The sequence below is a fragment of the Staurois parvus genome, unplaced genomic scaffold (genome assembly GCF_062004578.1).
Source record: "Staurois parvus isolate SC_StPar_1 unplaced genomic scaffold, SC_StPar_1.0 ptg000030l, whole genome shotgun sequence".
Lineage (NCBI taxonomy): Eukaryota > Metazoa > Chordata > Amphibia > Anura > Ranidae > Staurois > Staurois parvus.
Window position 1 is genome coordinate 8759881 of NW_028317826.1, and position 26436 is coordinate 8786316.

General features: G+C 42.7%; 1 long non-coding RNA gene and 1 pseudogene across 1 annotated transcript in view; both read left to right on the forward strand.

The window, feature by feature from the left end:
* Positions 1 to 26436, forward strand: part of LOC149470869 (uncharacterized) — a 124592-nt gene that overhangs the window by 13361 nt on the left and 84795 nt on the right. The gene's annotated exons all lie outside the window — the stretch shown is intronic.
* Positions 24916 to 25031, forward strand: LOC149470870 (U2 spliceosomal RNA; annotated as a pseudogene).

Genomic DNA, 26436 nt, shown 5'->3' on the forward strand with positions numbered 1-26436 from the left:
TGGCTGTCAGCTTTTGGTCCTCAATGAACTACCACAGTGCTGTTAGCGTTGTGGTGGTACATTGGGTCTTCCTGCCAGGCTGGATCTGCTTGCCCATACAGGATGTGCGATCACACTGGTAGTCTGCAGGAGACCTACATGGCTCCTGTGATCTGTTGATCGCTGGTGTAATGCTTTCCAAGGTCCTAGTTCAAAGTATAATAAATGCACATTTTTTTACTTGCAAAAAAAGTATAATTTTTTGTCAAAAGGTGAACTTTTCCTTTCAAAATAATATGTCGTCGACATTCCCATATGTACAGTATTTTTCGCTCCATAAGACGCACTTTTTCCCCCAAAAAAATGGGGGAAAATGTCTGTGAGTCTTATGGAGCGGCTGGCCCGGTGTTCCCCCTGTCGTCGCCGCTGCCGTGTTAGAATACCGGGCTGGCCGCTCGGCTCTACTGTGCAGAAGATCCTGCTCCTCGGTCCAGCGGTGTCCTGCTTTCACCGGCTGTCTTCTCCCTGGCGCTGGCATCTTCAGTGTGGGCACCCAGCTGTGACAGCTTGTGTCTTCACAGCCGGGTGCCCACTGCGCATGCGTGAGGAGCGCTGTACTTTGTGAATGGCCCCGTAGTTTTGTAGGACCTGTCTGGTGTCCCAGGTGTCCGGATTACTGAAGATGCTGGCACCTGCACCCAAAGCCAAATGAAGAATCGGCTCAAGGGAGGACAACGCTGGATACCTGGACAGGTAATAGTATTTGTAGCTGCTGACTTTCATTTTTTGGGGGGGAGCCTGGAGGTCCACTTTAAGCACTGGCTCCCATGATGGCGACCTGTGTTCTGCGTGTAGGCAGCCCATTCATTTCACTGGTCTGCCCTACCTGCAGAAACAAGAATAGAAGAATTTTCGCATCACTACGATTGAAAGAACATTACTGAAGATTAGAAAATCAAACTTATGTTTCTGAAATTAAAATTTTCTACTGAAGTTCTAGCTTTGAGCACAGAAATATTGAAATAATCATATCGCTAGGGAGGTTAAAGTAATAATCAACCCTTAGCTTTTTTTTTGCTTAACACATTGGGCACAATGAAGAAATCTTTCCCTAGTAAACCGTTCGTTAGAATTCATAACCCAGCACTTGCAGTTTACAACTTTCAATGCGTCTGGCTCCTGCTCTCTCAGTGCTGCTTCCCTGAACTTCCAGTTTTCACAGGAAAGAATTAAAGTGGAATTCCAGGCAAAACCTACTCTTAAAAATGCTCCCTCCTAACACCTATTCTGACTAAGCTGTATAAGAAAGATTTGAATACTTAATTGTCACATGGACTCAGCACAGCTGCAGAGGAGAGGAGGGAGCACCGACAATGGATGGGCTTTTGAAGCCTGTGGGTGATGTCACCACTCCAAGGCATCACTAGCTGTTGTTGGAGCGCTCTCTCTCCCCTGCAGCCTCTGCTGGCTGATCCAGGAAAGATCACATGACCAGATCAAAGTGGCCTGGAAATAGCTAAGTATACATATCTTTCCTACATGGGTTAGTCAGAATAGATGGGGGGGAAAGAAGCATTTTTAACAGTGGACAGTGGAGTCTCCAGCCTGTTAGCTTGAATAAGAGAGTGGGGAGGAGGAAGGTGGATCAGGGGAGTGCCTTGTCATCCTAGGCTACAGGGCTGTGTGTTTCTATTGATGCACACAGTGTAGAGAGACTCAACTCAATGCAAGAGTGGCTCCATAGGATGCTGAAAGAGAAAAGAGCCACTCTGAAACAGGAAACCTGGGGCACTAGCTTACACTGGAACATAAAAAAAGATTAAAACATAAAGAAGTTGCATACTCTGTGAGCGATTAAATCAGCTGCTGAAAGTGCTTAAAAAGACTGAGCGCTTAATATCACTTTCAAGATTTTCTATTGGAAAACTACCGTAAAGCATATGTCCATCCAGAAGTTTTTTTTCTTAGTTTTGGATATACTGGGGAAGGGATTGGACCCTTGTCATGTCAGGGGGTCTTCAACAGAGATATTTATCCTCAATTCCTATGCAAATATCAATGTTTTACTAAACAGGAAGTGGGGAGAACTCTCCAATGGCAACCAGACAAACACGGCCTTCAGTCTATCTGCAGTGTTTTTACATCTTCTCTGCATATGTGCCCAGAGGGCGCCAAAAGCAAGAAAAGAGATGGATTTTGTATTTCCGATGACTGTGAAGTCCGTCTCGCTGCTTCCCTCTACTGGTGGCCAAGAACAGCTGCTGCAAGAAGAGAAAAAGTGTGCATACTGCTCACAGGCTGGAGATTTCTGTGTCTGAAATGCCTGGTTATCACCTAAACAGGAATTGGACTTATTAGGGCATTCTTCAGGCCAAGTAATTAAGGACAAATGTTTAAAGTGCACTTATGCTTTAAGGAAATAGTTAGACCAGCCTTTCTCAACCTTTTGTACCATGAAGGGACCCCTGAAACAGAAAGGTTTTCAGGTGTCAGGAGCCCTCCAGTAAAATGATTAGCCCAGCAGTTCATAGCACATTAGTCTGATCAGTAGATTGCAGAGAGTTTAATAACAGACTACAGAATGGGGTGCACTTAAGCTCTTGCCAGCAGTGCAATGCATATATGCAGCAGCAAGAAAGGTGGGCTGTAATGTCCAGCCACCGCACATACTGTATGTGTTGCACATACGGTAAATAATTCAACTGTGCGAAGGACGGGTCGGGTGAAACCAGAAGTGTTTTATTAGGAATGGCTGTAACAAACACAGAAAACCCTTAATTACATGTGACTGGATATGTTCACTGTAATCACTGTCCTCTATACATTACTAAATATTTCCATATACATTACTAAATATTTCCATATACATTAATAAACATCTTTAATCGCAATATTGAATATCTAGACCTCTGCAGATATGCTAGTGACCTATTCTGCATAACAATAGCATATTACAATAGAAAAATCACATTCCCTGTATCTTAGCGCCAAATCACATAGCTGCAATATATATTCACATTTATGCTACAAGTAATCTGATTGCATAATAGTAACAGCGGCATCTGATCACCAGGGTACATGTTAAGTCATTTTGTCCTATTTATCATGTTAAACAGCCTCCTGCTTACCTGTAACAAACACAGAAAACCCTTAATTACATGTGACTGGATATGTTCACTGTAATCACTGTCTTGTAGGAAACAAAGTGTTAGCTTTTTAGTTCCTACTTCTGTGTCTTCCTATTATCACAGGATGTAGTTCTGCCCTCTTGTGATGGTACAATAAAAATGCAATCACTAGTATCTTCTATTGACAAAGATAGATTACTGTTATATTAGGTATTTTAATTTTATGGGGCTGCCTATTTTCTATACCTCTTACACTCTCCCCCACAAATTGTTATGTCGTCCCTGACATACGCAGAACTTTTTTAAGAAAACATTCTTTTACTTGTCTAGTAGTAACCATAGGAAGCCAATGGTAAGTAGTAACCAAGTTACTTGAGGAAACATCCTCCCTGTGACATCTACTCCCTATTACATCACAGCTTCCCACCAGGCCCACAGCGCTATAGTACCTGGCAAGATATAGTTGCGTGTAACCAACTATTTAGTAAAACCCCTTTCTATACATATCTGTATAGGTTACTAAGTTTAGACAAAGGTGATGAGAAACTAGGGAACATCTTATTACTTTTATACCTTATTATCATAATGGCAGAATACCCATTGTACATCAACAATGCAGCATAACGTTGACATCAACTGCTCTGTACTTTTATCGGCCGACTTTGTATCTTTGTAACATCTAGTTCCCTCACCTAAAACTGTTTCTGCCTGACCTACAATATCTGCAGTACAAATGCAATTATATTTTTCCTTACTTGAACCAACAGAAAAGCAACATATAATTATTCTGGTTTTGGTAATTAACTTTGGTATAGTGTCCCAAATAGTAAACAATGGATCAATAAACATAATCACTTCTACCAACTTCTATAGTCTTCAGCAAAACATTCTGAACTGAAATACCAGCTAGAGTCAACAGGTAATGTAGGAATACTGTCTATAACCTGTATAGATGAAACTCTGGTAACACTACTGGGTTGACCTAAAGTGTCATATGTCAAAATCTTTGGTTGTCTCCTGTTCTTGTAGGGTTGTATTCTACATTGAGGAAGTGAATCTGAAAGGTCCTCATTCTCCTCTACATCACTTTCAACAAGTTGTTCTGTGTTCTCTGTTGCTGGGCATTCTTCTTCTATACCTCCAAATGCATACTCAGTTTGTTCAATTTGATCTGTAGGCTCAGTCTCTCTGACTCCTTCTATATCATACTCACTTCCAGCTGACGTGGGTAGAACTCAATAGCTTCTGGATTTAGCTCTGTACTTTCCTCTGGGTGGTCATGCTGGGTGACTGGTATGAAAGATCTCCAGTGTCTTTGTTCGTGATCTGATTCATTTTCTGATTCTCCCTCAGATGTCTGTGTAGGTTGTTGAGTTGTATTTCGATCCTTCCCTTGCTTTCTTGCACTGGTTCTTTTGGGTATTTGTTGACCTTGGTCGCTAGGTAGATAATCACATGGCAATAGTAAGTTGCGATGTAAAATCCTTGTTCGGCCTTTTCCAGTTTCTGGTTTGATTTCATACACTGGACTGTCTGCACACTTCTTTTTAAGAACAACATGTATGGTATCTTCCCAAAATGATCTCAATTTTCCTGGACCTCCTCTTTCGGTAAGATTTCTGACTAGAACTTTGCTACCTGGTAGAAGTTCAGCTCCATGAATTTTCTTGCCATAGTGTTCTTTTCCTCTCTGTGCAGCTTGAGTAGCTATTTTTGAAGCAACCTTATAGGCCTCAGACATTCTATCTGTCCATATGTTCACATATTCAGTGTATTTTTCAGTTACTGGAGTGTCAAACATACTATCAATGGGTAGTCTTGGAGACCTTCCAAACAGTAGAAAGAATGGAGATTGTCCTGTAGCTTCACTTCGAGTACAATTATATGCATGGACTACCTTTGCTAGTGAATTTTTCCAGTCCTTTTTGGAATCTGGTGACAGGGTACGAAGCATGGATAGCAGGGTACGATTAAATCTTTCAACTTGCCCATTACCTTCTGGGTGATATGGCGTTGTGTGAGAATTTTTGATGTGGCAGTGCTTCCCTAATGTCAAAAACAAGTGATTTTCAATCTCTCTACCCATATCATGGTGAATTCTGGTAGGAAATCCGAATTTCAAGACAAAATCACTGAGTATTTTGTCAGCAACAGTTTTTGCGGACTTGTTCTTGGTTGCATATACCTGAGCAAATTTTGTAAAATGATCTATTACCACTAAGATATACTCATATCCACCTTTACATTTCTCAAGATGAAGAAAGTCAATGGAGACCATCTCAAAAGGATAAGTTGTCACAATATTGTTCAACGGGGCCCGAACAAGCTTATTTGGCCGTTTGTCTTTCAGACAAGTACATTGACGTGTGATGTAATGCTCAGTGTCCCTTTGCATATGTGGCCAAAAGAATCTTTCTCTGATTAAATTTACAGTCCTTTCTACTCCTAAGTGTCCCATCTCTTCATGTAACTCCTTCCATACTAAGTGATGGTACAACTTGGGCAACACTAGTTGAGAACCAGATGATGTTTTCCGTCTCAAAATGTTATTGTCGTCGAGGTAGAGTTTGGTCCACTGTTTCATAAGTATGAAAAGATCAACAGGTTCACCTTGTCGTTCCTGTTTGGATGGAAACTTGTTTTGGCTTTAATACTCCCATACTTTTCCAATCACAGAGTCTTCCTTCTGTGCGGTTCTTATTGTCTCTTTTGGTATTTGAGTTACCTTCTTTGGTGCTGCATCAGTTGTACTGGCAATCGTCATTGGACATAGCCAAGGTATCCTTTCTTTTTGATGTGCTTGAATTGCTTGGGTTATGCAAGTGATGACTTTGGGGTCTACTGCTTGTGAACATTGTTGCATGTATTGTTCAGGACTCAATGGCATACGAGAAAGTACATCTGCATCAGCATTCCTTCTCCCAGGACGATATTTAATAGTGAAGTTGAAGTCAGCTAGTTCTGCAACCCATCGATTTTGCTGTAGTGAGGACATAGGTTAGTGGATTGTTGTCAGTATATACAACAAATGATGGACAGTAATATAGGTAATCTCGGAATCTATCACATATTGCCCACTTCATTGCTAGAACTCGAGCTTCCCTGAATGCATGTGGTAGTTTTTCTCAGCAGGTGTGAGAGTTCTAGACCCATAAGCAATCACCTTTAGTTTCTCCTCTTGCTCTTGGTATAATACGGCTCCTAGTCCTTCTTGTGAGGCATCACAGTGAAGAACAAAGGGTTTGGAATAATCGGGGTAACCCATAACTGGAGGATGAGTTAACACTTCAATGAGCTGGTTCAGTACTATCTGATGATGGTCAGTCCAGGCTATAGACTGATAGGATGGAAGTTGACCTTTTGACTTTGGGATTGGTTTCCTCCTCTTCTTTGTCTGGTTATCTGGTGTTGAGGTTGTGGTAGGTGTCAAACCTGCTGACAATAGTTCATAGAGAGGTTTGGCAATTCTGGAGAAGTTTTGAACATAAGGGCGATAGTAGGAAATAAATCCTAATAGTTTCCTGAGTTCTCCGACAGTCTTTGGTTGGTTGTTTCTTAAGGCAAGAACAGGTGCCGTGTCAGCCGGGTCCATAGAGTGGCCTTCTTTTGACACAATCTTGCCCAGGAATCTGACTTTATTTTGAAAAAGTTCACACTTCCTGGCTGTTAACTTGATTCCGTGTTGTTGGTAACGTTGGAGTACTGACCGGACATGCTCCACATGCTCCTGGAATGATTTACTATGAACAAGGTTGTCATCTAAGTATGGCAGGCAAATCTCATCTCTCAGTCCTATTAAACATGTCTCCATACTGCGTTGGAATTCGGCTGGTGCAGAGCTCAGACCAAAGGGTATTCGGATCCATTCATACAAACCCCAAGGTGTAATGAATGCTGTCAATGGTCGACTGGCTTCTTCCATAAATCCTTGATGGTATGCTTTCCCCTGGTCTAGCACAGAAAACCATGAACTTCCTCCTAGACTGTCCAGCATGTCTTGGATTCTAGGAATTGGATGACGGTCAGGAATGGACTTCTGGTTCAACTCTCTATAATCGCAACACAGTCTTAAACTGCCATCTTTCTTTCTTACGCACACAATGGGTGAGGAATATGATGATTTTGATTCTGCAATCCATCCTCGATTTATCAGATCCTGCAGATATTCCTTAACTTCTTGGTGCAGTGGTTTCGGCACAGACATGTAAGTTCTCGTGACTGGTGTACTGTCTTTGAGACGAATCTGTAACTGTAAAGAAGGAATACATCCTACATCAGAGTCATCTTTGGCAAAAGCATTGCATTCTTCCCTTAGCATTTCTTTGACGATTTGTTGATCTTCAGGAGGGAGGTGTTTCAAAGGCACTGGCGGGTCCCAGCACTCATGATTATCATCCCCCACCCGCGGATAAGTCTCATTTGGATTTCCAATTTTCCCTTTTGGTCCTACCTTGAGTGTCTGTGGTTCAGAGGTCACCGAATTAGTAAACACATTTGCTGATTGTTTCAATTGTACTTGAGCCAGATATGTTGTTTTTATGGGCTCTACACCTCCAATCTTTGTTTGACCTGGTAACACAATGTCCCGTTTAGTTGTATTCCAAACTGGAATGGTCAGTTTGGAGAATTGTCCTCTTTGAAATGAGACTAGTGTCTCACCAATATGCAGTCCATCCGGCAGGTGATAAGCCTCACTCGGTGTAAACAAAACTGTCTGAGCCTGCAAGGACGGTTTGGTGTGAGCACTACACCGGATGTATGTTACAGTATTTGCAGGGATTCTTTGGTTCTCAGTACCAGTCTTTACGATAGCACCACTGGTTTCCCTACAGTTGGCTTGTAGTAAGCTTACAAGGACTTCTGCTTTGGGGGTTGGCAGTTCCAAAGCTGTTCTTAATATGTCCACAAAACCTGGGATAACTTTCTTCCCATCAGCAACTGTCTCTTTGAATGTTTCTTCAATTATATTATAGCCGATAATTGGCTTCTCAGCCACTTTCTCATCCTCAGAGACTACTAGTGGTACTAATAACTGTTTGGTAGTATTACTGCTCGATGTAAGCTGAAAGGTTACCTCAATCCAACCTGAGAACGGAATCTCTGTCTCATTTGCTTTCCCTTGGAGTACCCCTGGTCCCAGCAGTTCTTCAAACGATCGGAGCACAGTGTGTGGCAGTACTCGCTGTCTCCAGCCCTCATTGATAATGCTAACCTGAGAGCCAGTATCCCATAAGGCCTGGACAGGAGTGTTGTCCATTTCACAGTTCACAAGGCATCTCTTTCCAATAAGACCCAGTAGCTTGTTGTGCTTTTTCAAAGTGATGCCATTCACATTGGTTGGCAATTTTTCAGCTGTCGGGGATAGACTTTGAGCAGGGCAGGTTGACGTTTTCCTCCAGTAGCCTGCGTTTAACTTTCCAGCCAGAGCTCTGATGGTAGGTTGAGGACTGGTTTCTTTACTACTGACATGATTTGCACTTTGGGACGCAGGTTTGGTTCTGGCACAGGTTACTGTCGGTCCCTTAACAGCAACCTTCTCCCGTTTAACTGATTTTGTTTGGCCGCTCTACATTGTCTCGCCCTATGTCCAGCTCGACCACAGTTAAAGCAATGGTCACATGCAGTTCTCTGATCAGTCTTTTCACAAGATTGACAAGTCCCTGTCCCTCGTCCAACAGTTGTTCTAGGTCCTCCAAAGCCATGTTCTTGTCGAGTTCTCGAATCTTGGAGAAGTGTTTTCATATCGAATATTTCTTGTTGCAACTGTATTACAATCTTTTCAAGGTCAGAGTTACTCTTTGAAGGCTGTTGGATTGCCAGACTACTTGTTTGTGATGGAAGCAAAGGGATGGTGCCTGGTACCTGAGAACAATGGAGGATGTTGGCCTGGCACTCTCTTCCCTTCGTCAGGTTACTGTGCTCAGATTTCTTTTGTTTCTGCTCCCTTTCCATCTCCATGTTTGTAGCCTCATTCATCTTCTCTATGAGCAACTCATCTGAGACTGTAGGATCGTCCAAGTGTTGTTTTAGTTGAAACTTGATATGGTCACTTCTCAGTCCGGTGCCCACTGACCTTAAGAATTTCTTTTGTATAAATTCAGTGCCAAAGTGTTCATCTGAACCTTCCCCTTGTGAAACGAACAGCAAACGGTCCTTCAATGCAATGGCCCTAAATAGGAAGTTCTGGGGAGTCTCTTTACTATTCTGTGATATATTGATCAATTGTTGGTATAGTTCGGAAGCATTTTCCTCTTTATAATGGCTTTTTAGGATTCTCTTGAGTGGCACTAGGGTCAGTCCACTCTTCAGCTCTAGCATGCCTCTGAGACTTGACCCAGGACTAATGGCTTTCACCACAGCTTCCACAAGCTCTGACTCGGGATACCCCTTTTGCAGTCCCATGTCAATCTGGTACATGAGGTTAGTATAGGACAGCTTATCTTTCTGTTCCTTTTCACCTATCTGACCAGCAATTTTAAAGTCCTTTCTGATTGTAACTTCTGGCAAGTTAGTATGGGAAAGTCTCTGAGCAACTAGATTAGGGTCTTGATTTGCAGAACTTCCTTTTGAGTCTTTGTCTTTAGTGCTAAGTTCTTTCATCTGTCCCTCTATCATCTTGGCCGTTTCTTGAAGTTTTTCCTGTATACTGTAGTATTGCTGTTTTAAATCCTTTAACTGTTGTTCTGCCTGAAGGTCTTTGCCACTATCGCTTGGTGCTTCCATGTTATCTCTCTTCTCTAACTCACCAATGAATTTCTTGGTTGCCTGCAGAAATTGTGTCACCACTTCTTCACTTTCAGTCTCTACCAGTTCATCTAACACCTCATTCACTATCCGCATGTAATGGCGCCGGGTTTTTCCTTTTGCCATACTTGCTTCGGAGGCCTTTATAAACTGGCAAGTCTCCATGAGATCATCGACTGTCATATGAATCAGGTGTCCACTGATTTCGTCTTGCAACTTTTCGATATCCATACTCCTAATGTTTTTCTGTAACTTCACCACGGACAGCGTAGTCACTCCTTTTCACTTCCGTGACCTTTCGGCGTGCCTTTCACCCGGCCCCACGTTGGGCGCCAATTTTGTTGCACATACGGTAAATAATTCAACTGTGCGAAGGATGGGTCGGGTGAAACCAGAAGTGTTTTATTAGGAATGGCTGTAACAAACACGGAAAACCCTTAATTACATGTGACTGGATATGTTCACTGTAATCACTGTCCTCTATACATTACTAAATATTTCCATATACATTACTAAATATTTCCATATACATTAATAAGTATTTTCATATACATTAATAAACACCTTTAATCGCAATATTGAATATCTAGACCTCTGCAGATATGCTAGTGACCTATTCTGCATAACAATAGCGTATTACAATAGAGAAATCACATTCCCTGTATCTTAGCGCCAAATCACATAGCTGCAATATATATTCACATTTATGCTACAAGTAATCTGATTGCATAATAGTAACAGCGGCATTCACTGATCACCAGGGTACATGTTAAGTCATTTTGTCCTATTTATCATGTTAAACAGCCTCCTGCTTACCTGTAACAAACACAGAAAACCCTTAATTACATGTGACTGGATATGTTCACTGTAATCACTGTCTTGTAGGAAACAAAGTGTTAGCTTTTTAGTTCCTACTTCTGTGTCTTCCTATTATCACAGGAAGTAGTTCTGCCCTCTTGTGATGGTACAATAAAAATGCAATCACTAGTATCTTCTATTGACAAAGATAGATTACTGTTATATTAGGTATTAGGCTTTGGATTTTAATTTTATGGGGCTGCCTATTTTCTATACCTCTTACATATGCATCCACGCCGGTCTGAGGTTGACAGCATTCTTTGATCATACTGACTCAAAGCTGCTGACTGGGAGCCAGCAGGACAGGCTTCTGATCTCGTGACCAGTGTGGGAGCCAATCACAGCAGTCATCTGATACAGAAGCTGTGCTGGTGACCCTTTAACTGGGCTTCAATGCCCAGGAGGCGGCATGTTGTGATTGGCTCCCACAGTGATCACATGATTGGGAGACCGATGGCTATTAGTTAGCAGCCTTGATCAAGAGCTGTCACTGACAGCTTGGTCAGGGTGCTTGAAGTGCAGTTAGCATGCTCTCCTCAGACCTCTATGGATGCTGAGCCCCTTTCTTTGCTCCGCATTACATGGTCAGCAAGGGGTTAATTAGGAAATTAAAGCAAAAATAGTAATTGTCGGTGGTGGTCGGTGTAAAAGTCACTTCTTACGATGGTGGTCAGTGTACGCAATCTGCCACTACTCTCTTCTCAAGGAACCCCCTAGTAACCTCTAAAGCAGGGGTCTCCAAACTCTCTAAACAAAGGGCCAGTTTACTGTCCTTCAGACTTAAGGGGGGCAGACTGTAGGAAGTCAAAGAAGAAAATGTCCTGGCTTCACTGGGAGTAAATAATGCTAAATCTTTGGAACTAGGGGAGGAATAGTGCCCTATCATTGGTGTCATTGGGAGCAATAAAGCCACATCATTGGTGTTGGTGGGAGGAATAGTACCCCATCATTGGTGTCAGTGGGAGGAACAGTGACCCATCTTTGGTGTCAGTGGGAGGAATAATGCCCCATCTTTGGTGTCAGTGGGAGGAATAGTGTCTCATCAGTAGTGTCAGCGGGAGGAACAGTGTCTCATCAGTAGTGTCAGCGGGAGGAACAGTGCCACATAATTGGTGTCAGTGGAACGGCTTGTGCCCCAACATTTGTGTCAGTGGGAGGAATTGTGCCCTAATGTTGGTGTCAGTAGGAGGAATTTTGCCCCATCATTGGTGTCAGTGGGAGGACTAGTGGCCTGCCGTTGGTCTCATTGGGAGGAACAGTGCCCCATCATTGATGTTAATTGGAGAAATAGTGCCTCATGGTTGGTGTCATTGGAAGGAATTGTATCTAACATTGGTGTCAGTGAGAGAAATTGTGCCTCACTGTAGGTGTCAGTGGAAGGAATAGTGCCCCACTGTTGGTGTCTTTGGGAGGAATTGTGCCCCATTGTTGGTGTCAGTGGGAGAAATTGTGCCCCATCCTTTGTGTGTTTAGGAGGATTTGTGCCCCACTGTAGGTTGCAGTGGAAGGAATAGCGCCCTGTCGTTCATGTCATTAGGAAGAATAGTGCCCCATCATTGGTGTGATTGGGTGGAATTATAGACTATCATTTGTGTCAGTGAGAGGAATTGCGCCCTATTGTTGGTGTCAGTGGCAGAAATGATGTCCCATTGTTGAGTTACTGGATGGAGTAGTGCCCCAAGGGCGGGATGAAAGCAAGCAAAGGGCTACATTCACTCCGGGCCACAGTTTGGAGACTACTGCTCTAAAGGAACCTCTGGATTCCCCCGAAACCCTGGTTTAGGAAAGGCTGAGTTAGACGCAACACAGTATTATATACCCAATCTTTTGTTTGTTGGGATTTCTGGTCTCCCCGTTGCATACAGTTTTATGAAAATAGAGCTGTTCTGGTTGATAAATTGAAGCGATAATGCTGGAGAAGCAGAGTCTTCCTATCCATTGTATGTTTCTCCAGCTCTTGAGGCCGATGTCTCACTCATCTTCCCCGTGCCACGAAAATGCTGATAGGAAGCTGCATTAACAAGATCACATTTCCTAATGGGAAAATGAGGTAAAAGCCTGAGGGAGCCAGGCACACATTTCCCTATAATTTTGGTTTATCTGTATGTTTTCAAGGCTCTGTATAGGCAGAATTAGATATCTGAGTATTTAAGTGAGATAGAAAGAAATATGGTGCCTGAGTGTTCAGGAACACTATTATTATCAACAGATAAGAGATTGTCAGCTGTAATATGTGTACATATAGACGGGGTGGACAAAATAACGGAAACCTGATGGATGTGCCAGCCTGGTGTTTTTGGACCACAAGCGGTTGTCAATGGTTTAAGAATTTAGATTAATCTAGGTCCCAGTTGTATAAATTTTATTTTTTACTATATTGTTAAGTACCAATAGTTACAAGCAGGAGACGGTAAAAGGTGAGTGTGCCAGCATCAGCTGCCATTGAGGCTGTAGGCATACGGTCCTAGGAGGTCTCGGATCTGCAAGAAAGTTGGTTCTGGAAGACTTGCCTCTGCCAAACGCTGTGTTCGCAGGTCTGTGCAGGAAGCAACTGGTTATACAGTATGGGTCACTGACTGGGGTCTGATTGATGATATGATCAATGTCTGAATGGTGAAGAACCTTCACTCGGCACCACCAACACAACACACACTTTTAAGTAGTTTTTATTATTAAATCATAGGTACAGACAGCATTATCCATCAAAATCTTCAAAACCAAAGGAATGATACAAAAATTGTAGACAATACTCATATCTGTGGTAAACTAGGTTATCTAAGGGATGTACAGCTATCTCAGTTGTACAGTATAGCATATCAAAAGTAAATTGCGCAGTTTACACAAACAACCTAAAGAAAAGAATAAGGAAAACCCTTTCAACAAGCACCATTGGTCATGAAACATCCGATAAAGGAGCTTTAGCGAGTCCACAATTTTCTCTACTTTCCTATAACATTAAACATATGGTCCCAAATTGACCACTTAGCATTAAAAGCCTTAAGGCCTTGGTTACTAAACACAAGGAACATCTCATAGGTAAAATGGAAATGAACTCTATGGATCTATTAGGAGTTAATATATTAGGAGTTCATTGATTTCTAGTTATAAGTCATAGTTAGACAAGCCAACATCAGAATATGGGAAACTACAGTTCTAGATTGAACCGGGCAAGTGTCCATAGACAAAGTGAGTAGAGCGAAGTGTGAGGATGGGGTAGAAAGAATAGCAGCTACTTTGGATCCAAGAGAAAACACTGTATTCCAAAAGCTACATACACTTATACACTCACATACAATGTAAGTTACCCAATCTCCCACATTGTCGCCTCCTTGTCGCCAGCATACAGTATGCCCTTTCAAAACTGGTCTGAGCTTGGGAAAAAATGATATTTCAATTATGGATGAAATCTTCCAGGCTGGGGTTCAACCATTGGCTTCCCATATCTCTTGATGACTCAAGACATTTATTTATTTCAGGTACTTATATAACGCCGTCAATTTACGCAGCGCTTTACATATATATTGTACATTCACATCAATCCCTAACTTTCAAGGGTTGTACAATCTAAGGTCCCTAACTCACACTCATACATACTAGGGCTAATTTAGACATATTTCAACTAACCTACCAGCATGTCTTTGGAGTGTGGGAAGATACCGGAGTACCCGGAGGAAGCCTACGCAGGCAAGGGAGAACATGCAAACTCCAGGCAAGTGGTGCCATGGTTGGGATTTGAACCAACAACCCTAGTACAGCCAGGCGGGAGTGCTAACTATTTAGGCAGTGTGCTGCCCCATGGGGTGTCTTGTGTATTTCCAAATTCTGTCCCTTCACATTTCGGAGTTTAGAGTGTTCCTGACCAGGATGAAGCTCATCCTGTTTTGAGTGGGAAGCTTTATAGCCACTACAGCAGTTATGCAGACCTGAGAAAACAAGACAGAAGGTCCACCAATAGAATATCCAAATAAATAGAAGGAACATGTTGGAGGATATAACTCCCCAACATTTACCAAAAACATAAATACCAGTTTTGGTTGGACTGGCCCACTGACTTCCTATATCTCTTGATGACTCCAGCCATGGGATGTCTCTTTTGTAGTTCCTGGCTCTGTTCCTTCACATTTTGGAGTTTTGAATGTTCCTAATCATGTTGGCAGGTTCTAACTCATCCTGGTCTGGGTGGGAAGCCTTTTAATGGCTACAGCAGTTGTGCAGACCTGGGAACACAAGGCAGATATCTCACCTAAAGAGTCTCCAAAGAGATACAAGAAAATTGTTGAAAGGTATAACTTCCCAACATCTAAAAAATATATCATAACCAAAAATGGTGCAGCACATTTAGATTAAATACCCCAAACCTTATACAATAAATGTACTCCAAAAAATACTCCACATATATAATTCTTTACAAACATGCAAAAAAACAAAGTGCATTATCCTAAAGTACAGTAATGAGGTAGATTACTCATAAAGTGCAATACTAAAATGTCGGTATAATTCTTCTCTTGTGTATCTTTCAGAGATGTTGTAGTTCATTAAATAATGCATATAACCATAACTGCAATACAGTGTTCTTAAAATAAAGTGCTCTTGAAATGCATATAATGGTGACTGCAATAAAGTCCTCTTGAACCAGGGACTTGTTCCCCAGTCACTCTAGTGCTCGTGTATCACCTTCCAGCACCCCTTAGTGGGCGCCACTCACCAGATCTCATGGAACCCCATACATACATAAGAAGGTCTTTTGCGCTTGTGTCATGCCTCCACAGCTTTCTCCTTCTAGCTCTCCCCCGACTCTCCACCAGCTCCCGGCAGCTCCATCATAAAAAGAGGACTCCCAATAGTGTAATACCGCTTTTATTAGATTTAAAAAAAAGTCCAACGCACCAGCATGCAAATAATAAGAATTCAGCTTAGGGTTCCATTGGCTCCGTGCATTCCATGACACTGGAACCTGCGTCACCAGAGGTGACATAAACAGCCGTAGTTAGCGAGGCTCCACCCAGCACGCTTTGTCTGTTATGATGTCTTCAGGGGATCATTGCATTGGATTTGGTTAGATTTTCTGCACTATCGCCCCAAAAGGTAATTGGAGGGTACTCATCAGATAAATTGATATCGGAGGTGAAACCAAAAGCGCAGAGTTTGGTGGTTTCTGGTTTTATGTAAAAGAATAAAAAATATATCAATTTTGGAAGGACTAACCCTTTTAAATAAGCAATATAAATGTAAAAAATATAAATGTAAAAACCAGCATTGTTTGCAGTGTTATAGTTGTTAGATGAAGAGCTTGCTGTATCTTCCCACTAATCAGAATTCAAGGAAATAAGTTTTCATTTTTGTAATGCCTCTCCACTCAGTATTCCACTCAGGAAGTTTTCCAACTATTCTTATACGTTAATGAGGGAAACAAAAAGCTCCGAGAAGGTTATTAAGCTTCATAACTCACTCCACTCTGCCTGCAACTTCCCTTTGTCGTAAACAGCAATACGGCAGATTAATAAAGGTCTGAAAATAAATTGCTAGTTCAGACTTTCAAAGGGATTTATGTAGTGGTGCACCAAAATGAAAATTCTCGTGACGAAAACGAAAATTCAGGATGCACTTGGCCAAAAACCAAAACCAAAATGGACAGTTTTTAACAATTTTTTTTGGAATAACATACACTTTAATAATTGAAGAAAAAAAGACAACATATACTTGTGACAGAAAGCCAGGAAGAACTAGGGGATGTGTCCAGGATGGGAGGTATATTTGTCCCAGATTCATGCTCTACACTGACTGTCTCTCCTTTGTGCTGTGTAGTGAGCCTGTTTAGCTCACTGATGATTTAATGAGCTCAGCTGTAGCAGGTTAGGAGCTCTGGGCTCTATAAAACTCCCAGGCTGCTTAGGGAGAATGCTCCAACCTGGAACCAGTTTGCTGTGCAGGACAGACTGGGGAGCAACCAAACAATACTGTGATGAGAGTAAATCTCTGTGATTTTGGACTTGGAGACGGTCTGTGTGAACAAGGAAAAAATGTCACCAGCACACCGAGGATCACCAATGTGAGTCCAAAGGTTTTAATAAACCATCACATAGTTACAGCAAGGCAACGTTTCGGAGTCTCGCAGGACCCCTTCATCAGGCATGTGACTCACTAACCCTCCTGTAACCCCAACACACCCTAACACTAACCCCCCTGTAACCCCAACAGACCCTAACACTAACCCCCTTGTAACCCCAACAGACCCTAACACTAACCCCCCTGTAACCACAACACACCCCAATACCCTCCTGTAACCCCAGCACACCCTAACACTAACCCTCCCTGTAACACTAAGATCAACACTAATCCCCCTGTAACCCCAACACTACCCCTCCTGTAACCCCAACACATCCTTACACTAACCCTCCCTATAACCCTAACACTAATCCTCCCTATAACCCTAACACTAACCCTCCCCGTAATACTAAGATCAATACTAACCCCCCTGTAACCCCAACACACCCTAACACTAACCCCCCCTGTAACCCCAACACACCCTCACCCTAACCCCTCTGTAACCACAACACACCCTAACACCGCCCTGTAACCCCACCACACCCTAACACTAACCCTCCTGTAACCCAAGCACACCCTAACACTAACCCCCCCCCCCTGTAACCCTAACACTAACCCTCCCTGTAACACTAAGATCAACACTAACCCCCCTGTAACCCCAACACACCTTAACACTAACCCTCCCTATAACCCTAACACTAACCCTCTCTGTAACCCCAACACACCCTTCCACTAACCCTCCTGTAACCCCAACACACCCTAACATTAGCCCTCCTGTAACCCCAACACACCCTTCCACTAACCCTCCCTGTAACCCTAACACTAACCCTCTCTGTAACCCCAACACACCCTTCCACTAACCCTCCTGTAACCCCAACACACCCTAACATTAGCCCTCCTGTAACCCCAACACACCCTTACACTAACCCTCCTGTAACCCCAACACACCCTTACACTAACCCTCCTGTAACCCCAACACACCCTAACATTAGCCCTCCTGTAACCCCTACACACCCTTCCACTAACCCTCCCTGTAACCCTAACACTAACCCTCCCTGTATCTCTTTGGTAACTGGTGGTATAAGGCCTGAAGCAGGTGTACAGGTGACTGTCAACAGGTACCGGTAAAGCCAGGACGGGTCACCCTACAGATGCCGCCACATGCAGGAAGGGTAGTATGGTTTCTGTGGGGTTCTATAGAATACTGTTCTGGCAGGTCCCTACCCTGGGACTGGTTGAAGAGTGGACAGCTCCCCTTCTACATAACAGAAGTATTCCTTGTTTCCCATTTGGTTTGACATCCAAAGGCTCATCCCATGAGCCCCTTCTGTAGAATAATGAAACTCTCCAAACCTGTCAGGCACATCCACATAAAGAGGCCCTGTCACCTGTCTACATTCTTGCTATGGCAGGTTTACCTTATGTGAAGTCAATATAGATAAAAGGTATTTTCTGTATGTCACAGGCGCCATGACTGCATCTTATCATGCAGAATATCCTCAGTATAGGCTGAGAAAGTGAAATCCAGCACCAGTCTGCCAAGTCACTTTGGCTGGACAAAATCTGCTCTAAGAACATAACTGTCTTCTCTTTGGAATGATATGGATACTCTGTGTCAAGGCCAGCTGTGTCTCTTGAAACTCCGGTGCCAGCAGTGATTTAGCGGAGCGACTGTGTTATGACTCCACCATTGTTTGAAAATTGTACTTTATTGCATTCTTTGGTGAACCACATTTACCTCAATGTTCATTAAGTGGCAGATAATACATTTCTCAATACAGTTTTTACTCCGACCGAATCTACTACTTTTATTGATGGGAAGGCATTGCGGTTCATGTGAATTTCATTTTATTTTTATATATAAATGTTCAGAAATCCATAAAGGCTTTCTTTTTTTTTACAGGTCAGTAAATTTCACTGCCAAATTGGTAATCCGTGCTACCACACAATGGAAGATAGCTCCGCTGTGGGCAGGTGACAGTCCTCAGGTGGTCATGTGATGTCAACTATGCAGCAGTTGGTAAATGTACAGATAAAAGAAATCATTGTCATTGCTCATATAGAAATGATGTAACTAATCTTCAGACATAAAAGATGACATGCCTTTGAGGTTAGATCTCATCATAGTTTTTTTAAATTGCAACATGATTTTCTGCATTTGTGAACCTAGAATTAAAGTGGAGAAATAAACTTGATGTTCTGTCTAGTTGTAGCTAACGTGTACATTTGTGATGTGTTATTTTATATAAATAAATCTGATAAAATATGTATAGTACAGTATGATTTTCTTTTGGCTGTTCTGTTGTGTTCTTATCTGTCCATATACTGTATACACTCACCGACCACTTTATTATGTACACCTGTTCAATTGCTTGGTAACACAAAATTCTGATCAGCCAATCACATGGCAGCGACTCAATGCATTTAGGCATCTAGACATGGTGAAGACAACTTACTGAAGTTTAAACTGAGTATCAGAATGGGGAAGAAAGAGGATTTCAGTAGCTTTGAATGAGGCATGGTTGTTGGTGCCAAACAGGCTGGTCTGAGTATTTCAAAAACTGCTGATCTTACTGGGATTTTCACTCACAAACATCTCTAGGGTTTATAGAGAATGGTCCAAAAAAGAGAAAATATCCAGTGAGTGGAAGTTGTGTGGACGAAAATGCCTTGTTGATGTCAGAGATCAGAGGAGAATGGGAAGGTTGCTGCTACATTCAGATGGTAGGGTTAGAATTTGGTGTAAACAACATGAAAGCATGGATCCATCCTGCCTTGTATCAATGGTTCAGGCTGGTGGTGTAATGGTGTGGGGGATATTTTCTTGGCACTAGCAATGTGTACCTAATACAATATGCCAATCAGTACTGTTAAATCACCTTTTAAGAAGTGGAAAGTTCGGGGATCTCTTGACACCAAGCCAAGGTCAGGTAGACCAAGAAGCTTGCAGCCACAACTTCTAGAAGAATTGTTCAGGATACAAAGGGAAACCTATAGGTAACCACAAGAAAAATACAGGCTGTTCTGGAAAAAGACAGTGTGGTTGTTTTGAGGGAGCACAATATGATGACACTTGAACAAAAATAACCTGCATGGTCGAGGTGCCAGAAAGAAGCCTTTACTGCATCAATAACACAAAAAGGCCCGGTTAGGCATGTCAAAGTGTTGTCGGCCATATTGTAACCGGGCTTTTGTGTGGCATTGGTGCAGTAAAAGCTTATTTCTGGCACCTCGACCAAACAGCTCCTTTTGTTCAAGTATCACCGTATTGTACTCCTGAAAAACAACCACACCATCTTTTTCCAGAGCAGCCTGGTTTTCTTTTGAGGTTGTCTGTGGGTTTTTCTTTGAATCCCAGACAATTCTTCTGTCAGTTATGGCTGCAATCTTTCTTGGTCTACCTGACCATAGCTTGGTATCGAGATCCCTGAACTTTCCACTTCTTAATAGGTGATTTAACAGAACTGATTGGCATATTCAAGGCTTTGGACATCCTTATATGTCCTTTTCCATCTTTATAAAGTTCCATTACCTTGTTACGCAGGACTTTTGACAGCTCTTTTCTGATCCCCATGGCTTAGTATCTAGCCTAGTCAGTGCTTCCATGTAAGAGCTAACAAACTCATTGACTATTTATACATTGACACTAATTGCAATTTAAAAAGCCACATATGTGGGACATTAACCTCTAACTGGCATTTTAACCCGTGTGTGTGTCACTGTGTGTGTGTCACTGTGTGTGTGTCACTGTGTGTGTGTCACTGTGTGTGTGTCACTGTGTGTGTGTGTGTGTGTGTGTGTGTGTGTCACTGTGTGTGTGTGTCACTGTGTGTGTACCAAGGCCAAACATTCCAGGGGATGGAAACTTTTGATGCTGGCCATTTGGGTGATTTCTGTTATTATGATTTAAAAAGGAGCCAAACAACTATTTGATAATAAATGGCTTCATATGATCATCATCCTTCAATAAAAGAGCATTTTTTGGCATGATCAGTCTTATTTTCAATATCAATGCCAAAATTTCACAATTTCTGCCAGGGGATGTAAACGTTTGAGCACAACTGTAAGTTCCCACTGACACCAATGATCTTTTTAGCTATCTGTAAAGAAGTAATTCTTCCCAATGTGTAAGGGCCATGTATAATTGGAAAAAAAAAAGAGTTAATTCCCCCATTCAATGTGGGTGGGGGAATCCTCCCACCGTCCTATTGTATTCTGATAGTGGGGAGCCTTCACTGCCAACAGAAAACAATGATCAGTGTTGCTGGCTATAGTGGCTCTGATCATTCAGGAAAATCTCAACAGGTTGGTTGTACACAATTCGATCGATAGATCGACTTGAGTACAACCAGCTAGTGAATACATGGATTGAAATTCGGCTGGTCTCTGCTGAACCGGCTAAATTTCTTTCCATGTATGGCTGGCTTGAGAAGCATTCTTGTCACTGACCATCACACTAATGTATCATGAATTGTACATACATTCATTTTTACCAGGGGTTCCCTGATACTGGAAAGTTTTTTTTTCAATGGTTCCCCTGTGTTGGAAATGTTGAGAAAGGCTGCTATAGAGTGTCACTAGAGTGACAGCTCTGGGTCTGCTGGAGCTGCTGACATCACAAGATGGCGGTGCCCAGGAACAGTCTTGGGGCTTTTGAGAGACACAATGAAGACTTACACGGGTAAATAACAAGCCTAAAATACATTAAAAGTACATCATCGTACGGAAATCTTGTTCAAGTGCATGGACTGGTAACCAGGTCTCCAAGTATATAGCTTGCAAGCTTACCACTCCCATTCAAAGTGTGAGACACACCAGTCATTGGTGGTTTCATATCTAGAGATACAATTTTTTACCTTCACCCCAGAAAAAGATAAGTCATTGTTGAGACTGCCAGAAGAAGGATATTGCATTAAGCAATCTCATTAGTGAGATGACAGAGACAAGTCTCCAGAAATGTCAAATATACAAGGCCGGGTTATAGAGTCACCTCATATAATCTGTGATATCTGGAGAAATCTGATCTCTTTAGTTTGGTGACTAGCTGAAGCTCCAGACTTCCCTTGACAATCACGAGTTGTACATGAATACACACACTTCTGGGAAGGTAATTCTTTCCAGATATGTTACATACAGTCAGGTCAATAAATATTGGGACATCGACACAATTCTAACATTTTTGGCTCTATACACCACCACAATGGATTTGAAATGAAACAAACAAGATGTGCTTTAAATGCACACTGGCAGCTTTAATTTGAGGGTTTTTACATCCAAATCAGGTGAACGGTGTAGGAATTACAACAGTTTTCTACATTTTCTGCAAATTAAACACAATTTTTATAGGTTGGCAATTTTATGCTTAATTTTGAGTTTATTTGTACATATATAATACATTATTTCTTGGGGTTATTGTTACTAATTATATATTGAAGTTAATGTAGTGGATACATAGTGTATTCTGCAGCGATATAAAATGTACTTCACGGTATTACTTTATATCAGGGGTCTCCAAACCACAGCCCGCGGGCCACATGCTGCTGGCTACAAGATGTTATCTGACCCACAGCTGATGTGCACAGTCTCTGCTCTGATGGGGTCCCTGATGTAAGGGGGGACTGCTCTGTGAGGGGCCATTCTGATGGACGCTCTGATGTAAGAGTGGCTATGATGGGGGCCCTAATGTAAGAGGGGACTTTGATGTAAGAGGGGACACTGATGGGGACTAAGAGGGAATCTGATGGGGGCTCTAATAGGGACTTTGATATAATGGGGCTCTGATGGGGACCCTGATGTAAGGGGGGACTCTGATGGGAAATTTGATGTAAGAGGGGGCTTTGATGGGACATTTGATGTAAGGGGGCTCTGATGGGAACCCTAAAGTGAGAGGGGACTCTGATGAAGACCCTGATGTAAGGGGGACTCTGATGGGAAATGTGATGTAAGAAGGGGCTCTGATGGGAACCCTGATGTAAGGGAAAACTCTGATGGGGACCCTGATGTAAGATGGGACTCTGATAGGGACCCTGAAGTGAGATGGGATTCTGATGAGGTCCCTGATGTACATTTGCAAGAAAAAGTATGTGAACCCCTTGGGATTACATGGAGTTTTGCATGAATTGGGCATAAAATGTGCTCTGAACGTCATCTAAGTCACAAAAATAGAAGAACACAGTCTGCTGAACATAATACTACACAAACATTAGATGTTGGCATGGTTTAATTGCACATAATATGTAAACATTCACAGTGCAGGGAGGAAAAAGTATGTGAGGCCCTAGCTTAATGACTTCTCCCAGAGCTAATTGGAGACAGGAGTGGGCCAACCTTGACTCCAATCAGTGTGATGATATTGGATGTGTTGCTGACAGCTGTCCTGCCCTTAAAAAACACACACCTGTTTTGGGTTTACTGGTTTCAAGAAGCAATGTCTGATGTGAACCATGCCTCGCAGAAAAGAGCTCTCAGAAGACCTACGATCAAGAATTGTTGACTTGCGTGAAGCCTGGAAAGGGTTACAAAAGTATCTCCTAAAGCCTTGATGTTCATGTGTCCACGGTAAGACAGACTCTACAAATGGAGAAAGTTTAGCACTGTTGCTACTCTCCCTAGGCGTGGTCGTCCTGTAAAAATGACTGCAAGAGCACAGCGCAGAATGCTGCATGAGGTAAAGAAGAATCCCAGAGTGTCAGCTAAAGACCATTGTCATTGATGAGAAAATGAATTCCAGAGTTTATCAAGACATTTTGCAGGAAAATGATTGGGACTCTGGTTTAAAAGAAACTCTTATGGGGACCCTGATACAAAGGGGACTTTGATGAGAATAGTGCAGAATGGGTGTATTTTTGTTTGACCTTTATTAATGGCTCAGGTTTAGTTGAAATGTCTTTGCTTTGCTTTAGTGAAGTTCTTTCTCTGTTGTGAATCATATTGTGCCAATTACAAAAAAAACTCAAAGGAAAATGGATCCATTCTCTTGTAACTCATATATTTTTTTAGCCCGCAGATATTGGCCCTCGTACTGAAAAGTTCAGAGATCCCTTTATATGATTTGGACATTGATAGCTTAGTAACGATTTCCTGACATTTCTATTGGTTAGCGGTGAGATGAACTATTATTCTCCTGTATGGTATATATACTACCGAGTTGTCTTCACACATTGAAGTCTATGATGCTCACAATCTATAAGGGGAAAGCACATTTTAAATTCATGAGATTTGTCATAAAATAATAAAAAATGAATGAATAAATAATGAAATATAACATCAATTTCCACATTTATAAAGATTCCTGCAGGTGTATTATTTGTATTTTGAATACCTGGGATCTACTTTCCTGACAATGAGATGTTGTGATGATTGTACACATTTAGTAGAGGTATACCTAGTGGGAGAGGAAAGAAGAAAAAAAAAGGGGGGGAGGGGAGTAAGGGGGAGTGGAAGGGGAGAGGATGGTTTGTCTTGTTCAGGTGGGGTGGGGACTGATCTAGCCTGAATTCCATACTAACTTATGGGCCTTCTATGTTCATCTAGAGATAATAACTCCTTTCTGGGGGGCTCAGCATAGAATTCTTATGTCCATCAGTCAATTTCCACCTTTATAATAATTCCTGCTGGTGAATTATTTGTATTTTGAATTCATGGGATCTCCTCTCCTGACAATGGGATGTTGTGATGGTTGCACACATTGAGATACATGGCAATCTGCATAACAGGCACTGTTTATGAACAAGGCTCCAGGCCTCCCTCACCATGGTTGGGGTTGTTGAGTTATAAATGAAGGTTGGAGGCACACAGGGAGTGGAGATCATTCATGGAGGGGGAGGAGTGTGTGTTTCCCCCCTGATGGGATACATCAGGAGAACATTGGGGTTTTTATGAATTACTTTAGACTTCTGACATGTACTATTTACTGTGATCAAGATTCAGGCTGAGAAGTGAGACTCCTCAAGGCACATTATGGAAAGTCACTTTCATAAAAGTAATGGAACTGATCACAGGAATGGTGTCAGAATTGTCAAATTAGCCATAAATATTCCATGTTCTTGTGTAAATGGTAAACTGAGAATACTTCCTACAATCAGATACAAATGTGTTGAGATGTAATGGATCTCCTTTAGATCTACTAACAACCATGTAGTGCAAGGGGCTTGCCTGATTGGATGCTTCTCGGCCTTTTGGCTAAGATCAAGTGTAGTATCTGTTCTTATCAGTGTCCAGTGGGGGTGCTCCCGGCCATTCTAGCTTTGCGGGGATGGCTGTTGTATAGTACCCTCACTGGTATGATGGGGGTCCGGAAGGCTGGACCGGAGGGACAGAAACCAGGGAGCGCCATGATTCGTTCTGGGGCCTTGGGAGTAATTCCTCTGGGAAAGCTGGAAAGACCCAGTACCTCCTGATTCGGACGGATCTACCTTGGTCTGGCCAGGGGCTGGGGACGCAAAAAGTCCGCAAACTCAGTGCCCCCTGGGGAAGACGCTCTCAGGAGTGTCACTAGTAACACTTGGGTGTGGGACCCCACGGTGTGAAGATGACACATGGCCACTGTTTTTCACTTCTTTTTGCACAGCGCCCTAAGGACCAGGCCTTTTGGCCAAGTCCAGGGCAATTTTTGCTATGGGCCTCAGGGCCTGGTCTGTGCACGATTTGGCACGGTACCACTTTTTTATTTTCTATTTATTTAATTTATTTCACCTCCTTTGTCACTTTTTTCTTTCGCTTATGTGTGTGTTTTTCACGGATGGAGGGTGTGGGTCCTCGGGCCTATCCTGAAGTCTAGGGGGAGGATGTGTGGCCTTTTGGTTCCTTCCTCCCCTGATCCCTAGGGGGTTTTCTCTTCGGGAGAACCCCCTTGCCTAGTACTGGATGTCCGGCTTCGGCTGGATATAAGGAACGGTGGTCCACCAGGCCTTTTGGCCAGGAGGACCAAATGGGAACCTTGTCCCCGTCAGGAGCTTCGTGCCCCGGGGGATAAGGTGAACGGTCCAACCCTTTCGGGGGTAGGACAAACACACCCCTAAGTGCACTTTTTCGTGTGGTGTTCGCACTTGCACATTTTTTGTGATCACTTACGGGTTTTTTCGTTGTAGTTTGCACGTTTCCGGACTTAAAAAAACAAAAAAAAAAAACCTTTTGCAGAAAGTCCGCAAACTCAGTGTCCCCTGAGGAAGACGCTCTCAGGGGTGCCATTAGTAACACCTGGGTGTGGGACCCCACAGTGTGAAGTTGGCACATGGTCACTGTTTTTACACTCTTTTTGCACAGCGCCCTAAGGACCAGGCCTTTTGGCTAGGACCAGGGCAATTTTTGCTACAGGCCTCAGGGCCTGGTCTGTGCACAATTTGGCACGGTACCACTTTTTTATTTTCTATTTATTTAATTTATTTCACCTCCCACGTTTGTCACTTTTTTCTTTCGCTTATGTGTGTGTTTTCACGGATGGAGGGTGTGGGTCCTCGGGCCTATCCTGAAGTCTAGGGGGAGGATGTGTGGCCTTTTGGTTCCTTCCTCCCCTGATCCCTAGGGGGTTTTCTCTCCGGGAGAGCCCCCTGGCCTAGTACTGGATGTCCGGCTTCGGCTGGACATAAGGAACGGTGGTCCACCAGGCCTTTTGGCTAGGAGGACCAAATGGGAACCTTGTCCCTGTCAGGAGCTTCGTGCCCCGGGGGATCAGGGTAACGGT